Source organism: Poecilia reticulata, chromosome 11 (genome assembly GCF_904066995.2).
Source record: "Poecilia reticulata chromosome 11, P_reticulata-male-v2, whole genome shotgun sequence".
NCBI classification, from domain to species: domain Eukaryota; kingdom Metazoa; phylum Chordata; class Actinopteri; order Cyprinodontiformes; family Poeciliidae; genus Poecilia; species Poecilia reticulata.
The window spans coordinates 18075572-18082262 of NC_088840.1; the positions used below are offsets into that span (position 1 = coordinate 18075572).

The following is a 6691-nucleotide window of genomic DNA, read 5'->3' on the forward strand; positions in this document are numbered from 1 at the left end:
GAGTACAGTGGCGGAGAGGCGTGAGAGGCCATGCAGAAAGATAGACTTGGACAACAATAAATTCACCATGCCGGCAGGAGAAACCCAGTCTGCTTGAAACATGTAGCTGCGAGCTCCGCCGTCGTAGTGTGCAGGTTCATAATGCAGAAATCCCAAAGGGGCAGCACCTGCCATCTTATAGAGGCAGGAATCCACACAGGCACACGGTTTGCAGGGCCAGCGGAGGCTGATCTAGAGGTGCAGAGTGGGGCCCCTTGAGCTGAAGGTCTTTGTTCCTCTTTCATGGGCTCTGCTTCCCTCTGATGATGGGCCCATTGTTTGAGCTTCCAGCGGACCTGCACCATTCAGGCCTGATGATAAAGCCCCCTTTCACCAAACTAAGGCAGGGGAAGAAGGAGGGAAAAGAGGAGAAAGGGGAGAAAGGCAGTGATGGAAGTGTGGAAAGGCAAAGGAGATGGGCTGGAGAAACTCAGACGAAGGCCGGAGAAGGTGTGTTTTGTTTTTTTTTGACGGAAGAAAGAGTTCTGCAAGCGTGACGTGCGAGATCTTCAGATGCGTGTCTGCAGAAAGTTGGAGAAGGAAGAAGAAAGCAACAACGTGATCAAAAAAGAAGCATGAGAACAAAAAGGTTGCCCCCTTTTCCTACAACAGACTGCTGATCAAAGATTATCCCTCAGGTGAACAGAAGGTTGTAGCTTCGCAATATCTCCTAGCTTGTAAAACAACATCATGCACAACATGTCAGTTGCATAATTTACTCTTTTTACACGATTGCATAAGACTATGGAGAGCCATTTCAGCCAAAATTAAATAAATAAATAAATGGGTGAAATAAATAAAAAATGAGTAAAATAAATCAAAAAATGAAGAAAATGAGTGAAATAAATAAATAATTTGTTAAATAAATAATTTAGCTTTTTCATTAACCCATTTTTTCATTTATTTATTTTTCATATTATCAATTTCTCAATTTCCCTTTTTTCATTAATCTATTTTTCATTTACCCACTTTTCATTAATCTATTTTTCATTTAACCATTTTTTAATTTAGCTTTTTCATTAACCCCATTTTTCATTTCTTTATTTTTCATATTATCAATTTCCCAATTTCTCTTTTTCATTAATCTATTTTTTATTTATCCCTTTATCCATTTACCCATTTTTCATTAATTTATTTTTCAATTAACCTCTTTTCAATTTCCCTTTTTTACTAACCCAAGTTTTTCATTTATTTATTTTTCAGATTATCAATTTCTCTATTTCTCTTTTTCATTAATCTATTTTTCATTAATCTATTTTTCATTTGTCCATTTTTCATTTATCCCTTTATCTATTTACCCATTTTTCATTAATCTATTTTTTAATTTAAACATTTTTTGATTTCCTTTTTCCTTTAACCCGATTTTCTATTTCCCAGTTTCATTAATCAATTTATCATATATCCCTTTTTTATTTACCCAATTTTCTTTTATCTATTTTTCATTCAACATTTGTTTGAAAAATCTTTACTTTTCCCATTTTCCAATTCCCCTTATTTATTTAGTATTTCCTTATTTTCTTATTTATCACATTCTATTTCCCCGCAAAACTTAGGAAAAAAATAAATGCAAATGAGGAGAGGCACGTCATCAGGCTACAACTTCCCCAATTGGTTGGTTAGCCTCACACCCATACTTTGCTTCAAGAAAGATGGCGACCTACTAACGGGTTATCAATAAGCTGAAGCTCATTAACTTCATTAGAAAATAGTGTTATTACTCCTGACTTTAGTTCTCGTGTGGCCGCTCAGACAGAACGTGTTTCAGTTGGCGGCTCTCATGGACTCAGAGCTTCACCGTCGGGAGTTTTTATAGTTTGAACGAAGCGGCCGCTGAAGTTGGCTTACGATTGAAGGTTCGGGACACCTTCGTAGCTACCAGCTGTGATCCAACTATAAGGAGCAACTTTACTGTACATCGTAAGTGAACTGCAATATCCAGAGGCAGCTCTACGGACCATCGAGCTGAAAGAATGAGAGTGGAGAGCCTTGGAGATCTGCATCGGAGGCCATCTTTCAGACATGCACCGCTGCTGTCCGTCCAGGATCCTCCGGTTGCCCAGACGTTGCACGGTAAGCTACTAACGCTGATGTTTGTTTTCCAACTACAGTCATATTTAATCAATAGGGCTCAATTACGATCGTGGAAGGGTTTGAGTTGATCTCGGCAATAGGTGACAAACTGAACGCCTCCAGGATGTTGAGACCAGCACGTCCTCTGATCCAATACATCTTATTAAGGATAAAATCAACAAAACGTGTTCAAATTAATGGCCCAACAGGTTGATTAAAGACAGTAAAAAGGTAGGAGAGGTTTAGAGTCGATCGCCTTGTTTTACCTTTGTAAACAGACAACCTGAATACAGTGACCTTTAGTGAGGATACAGAATGGAGAATGGATAAAAGCTGAACTCCTGCTACAATCTTTGCCTCTCTTGGTTACATCCCTGAGGTGTGCCAAGTGTGGCCCACATGCATATAAAGTAAATATGACTATTAATTTAAGTATTTCTTTGTATGTATAACTTGCCCACCTTAGTTTCCCTGTTTTTGGTCAACGTGTGCCTCAACATGTGGTTACTGTTCCTTAGAGGTGGACAGAGGACCCACAATTTATACTCCAGGAATAACAGTAGCACTTCAACATGTTTTTACTCAAAGTAAATTATAGCTGAATAAGAAATTAAACAAGAGTAAAGAAGCATTTGGTAAAAAGTTGATCAGTACTGAGTAACTGATCAAGTTATTATTTCATATCTTAAAAAAATTACACAATTAGAAGGCCCAAAATATTAAGTTCAGTGGAAATTTTGGTATTTTAAAGACAAAATGAAAAATTAGTTTAAATAATAGTGATGCCTCATAATAAAATGACTTGAGTAAAAGTAAAAAGTTCAGCATAGTAAGAGTATTCCTAAAAGTTCATTTGAGTTTCAAAAAGTTACTCAACTATATTTAAGTAAATGTAATTAGTCACTCCTAAACTCTGCCCTTCTGAGGGAACAGGAGAAGGAACTGTTAAGGAAATAAATTAATCTTATTTTGATTGTTTCAATTAACAAATGAATCATAAATAACACCCAGAACATATTCTGTTATGTTTATTCAAGGGTGAAGGAACAGAATGACTGGAGATCCTGGCTGAGAGGGACCAGGGCTGACACGACGAACAGTGAGGAGAACCGTCTGCACTGTGAGCAGCACCAGAACTCCTGATGGATCTCCTTCAGGAAGAAGCAGAGAGATGGCCGACCTCCACAGAGAAGAGTTCACCCAAACATCAGAGGAAAAATGAATGCTGGTGCTCAAACAGAGCAGCCTCTTTTCTTAAACCCAACACACACAGGGTGTTGTGGCCCTGATTAAAAACCTGCTAACTTCAATTTAACTGAAACACAGAACATCCAGAAATGTGATGAACTTCAGCTATAGAGTGGAAATGACAGTGAGATGAAAACATTTGTCTATATCACTCTGTTATACAAGACATTAACATTTTAAAGTGTTTGTTCCAGAGCCCCTGATACAAACGATAGCATTAGCTCATCCATCAGACATTTACTGAGGCCTGAAACATGCAGGGCAGACGACCTGAGGACTGACTGGTTAAACTATTTCACTGATACTTCAGATTGCATATTTCCAATTGAAGGCGTCTGTAAATGAACACAATCATTATTCAATAAACCAAGCTGTGTAAAATAACTGCTAGGGTTGCTATTAAGAACCCAATATGTCATGTTTGTTCATTTCTACGTTGTCGTACATACAAGGTACTCCACTCACTGTTTAGCTTCATGTTGAAGAATCTTCAGTGTACTGAAACCAAAAAATAAAACAGGTCCAAAACTTTCAATCTGTATTCTATTTTTGTAGCTTTGTTCTATTAAGATTGTTTCGTTTACTTTAAGCCACAAACAAACGATCATTTTATTGTCTCTGGGACGTGAAAACATGAGATTTGATTAAATTAGAACTTCACATATTAGAAGGAACACAGATTTCATAATAATCAAACAGTTTGTTTATTCAAAACGGTAAAATACAAACGGTTAATGCATATCAATGGTATAAGAACAGACACATTTTTTAAAATGAATGTGTCACCAGTGCATTTGACCGGGTGTTCCTGCTCCAGAAAGGTGAAGGTCTCTGGTCATTCTGAAGCTGTGAGCCCACTGGGAGTCTGAAGGGAAACACTGAGACCAGAGGCCTGCAGGATGGTCTGCATCTGAAAACATACATGATGGAAACATTAATAAATGTGCTGCGCCAAAAAGCTGTACTTTTGACCTGGTGGCGATGGAACCAGTTATGGTAGATCTGAACTTTGGTTTGATGACCTAAATATGAGAAGCTTCAGACTGACAGGAGTTAGGTTAAAGCCACATCTTGTGAAGTTGGGATATTTTTCCTCCAACAGGATCCAGAGGAATCGCAACAAACCAGAAGTTGGACTAGAATTTATTTCAATGTCATTTGTGAATGTCAGCTTCTCATTTTCAACAGTGCATATGCATGTGGGCCACACTTGGCACACCTCAGGGATGTAACCAAGAGAGGCAAAGATTGTAGCAGGAGTTCAGCTTTTATCCATTCTCCATTCTGTATCCTCACTAAAGGTCACTGTATTCAGGTTGTCTGTTTACAAAGGTAAAACAAGGCGATCGACTCGAAACCTCTCCTACCTTTTTACTGTCTTTAATCAACCTGTTGGGCCATTAATTTGAACACGTTTTGTTGATTTTATCCTTAATAAGATGTATTGGATCAGAGGACGTGCTGGTCTCAACATCCTGGAGGCGTTCAGTTTGTCACCTATTGCCGAGATCAACTCAAACCCTTCCACGATCGTAATTGAGCCCTATTGATTAAATATGACTGTAGTTGGAAAACAAACATCAGCGTTAGTAGCTTACCGTGCAACGTCTGGGCAACCGGAGGATCCTGGACGGACAGCAGCGGTGCATGTCTGAAAGATGGCCTCCGATGCAGATCTCCAAGGCTCTCCACTCTCATTCTTTCAGCTCGATGGTCCGTAGAGCTGCCTCTGGATATTGCAGTTCACTTACGATGTACAGTAAAGTTGCTCCTTATAGTTGGATCACAGCTGGTAGCTACGAAGGTGTCCCGAACCTTCAATCGTAAGCCAACTTCAGCGGCCGCTTCGTTCAAACTATAAAAACTCCCGACGGTGAAGCTCTGAGTCCATGAGAGCCGCCAACTGAAACACGTTCTGTCTGAGCGGCCACACGAGAACTAAAGTCAGGAGTAATAACACTATTTTCTAATGAAGTTAATGAGCTTCAGCTTATTGATAACCCGTTAGTAGGTCGCCATCTTTCTTGAAGCAAAGTATGGGTGTGACGCTAACCAACCAATTGGGGAAGTTGTAGCCTGATGACGTGCCTCTCCTCATTTGCATTTATTTTTTCCCTAAGTTTTGCGGGGAAATAGAATGTGATAAATAAGAAAATAAGGAAATACTAAATAAATAAGGGGAATTGGAAAATGGGAAAAGTAAAGATTTTTCAAACAAATGTTGAATGAAAAATAGATAAAAGAAAATTGGGTAAATAAAAAAGGGATATATGATAAATTGATTAATGAAACTGGGAAATAGAAAATCGGGTTAAAGGAAAAAGGAAATCAAAAAATGTTTAAATTAAAAAATAGATTAATGAAAAATGGGTAAATAGATAAAGGGATAAATGAAAAATGGACAAATGAAAAATAGATTAATGAAAAATAGATTAATGAAAAAGAGAAATAGAGAAATTGATAATCTGAAAAATAAATAAATGAAAAAATTGGGTTAGTAAAAAAGGGAAATTGAAAAGAGGTTAATTGAAAAATAAATTAATGAAAAATGGGTAAATGGATAAAGGGATAAATAAAAAATAGATTAATGAAAAAGAGAAATTGGGAAATTGATAATATGAAAAATAAAGAAATGAAAAATGGGGTTAATGAAAAAGCTAAATTAAAAAATGGTTAAATGAAAAATAGATTAATGAAAAGTGGGTAAATGAAAAATAGATTAATGAAAAAAGGGAAATTGAGAAATTGATAATATGAAAAATAAATAAATGAAAAAATGGGTTAATGAAAAAGCTAAATTATTTATTTAACAAATTATTTATTTATTTCACTCATTTTCTTCATTTTTTGATTTATTTTACTCATTTTTTATTTATTTCACCCATTTATTTATTTATTTAATTTTGGCTGAAATGGCTCTCCATATAAGACTCAGGAGAAAGTGCTTTCACTGAACTTTGAAAAGATTTAGCGCCACCATTAACAGGAGCTCATGCAAGCGTGCGGCTTGCGATTCTCTTGGTTGCAATGAGGCACAAACGTTGCTTATGTAAGTATTTATTTATCGTGTAGCCATGTAGCTAAGCCTCTTTTTGCCCAGAAACCAAAGAAGGGGGAGAAAAAGTAAGGAAAAAGGAAGAAAGAAATATGACCACTGCAGTTGTCATGCAAAACTAGAGGGGATGCTGCAGAGAATGTCACACAGCACTCGGTCATAACAGCAGGGTTCTGCCTCTAGGCAGTCTCTGCCCTTTCTCCTCCACAGGATTATAGGGGTGAATGGTGAGCACTCATCGTGGTCATGCGTTTCTTTTCCTGGTACTCGGAGAGGAAA

At 37.3% G+C, this 6691-nt stretch overlaps 1 long non-coding RNA gene across 1 annotated transcript; it reads left to right on the plus strand.

Annotated features, from left to right (window-relative positions):
- The first annotated feature begins 1112 nt into the window (after window positions 1–1112).
- On the plus strand, window positions 1113–3346 carry LOC145553817 (uncharacterized). Its single transcript, XR_014089865.1, has 2 exons — window positions 1113–2109; window positions 3147–3346. It is a non-coding gene; the product is annotated as an uncharacterized LOC145553817 (long non-coding RNA).
- The last annotated feature ends 3345 nt before the right edge of the window (window positions 3347–6691 follow it).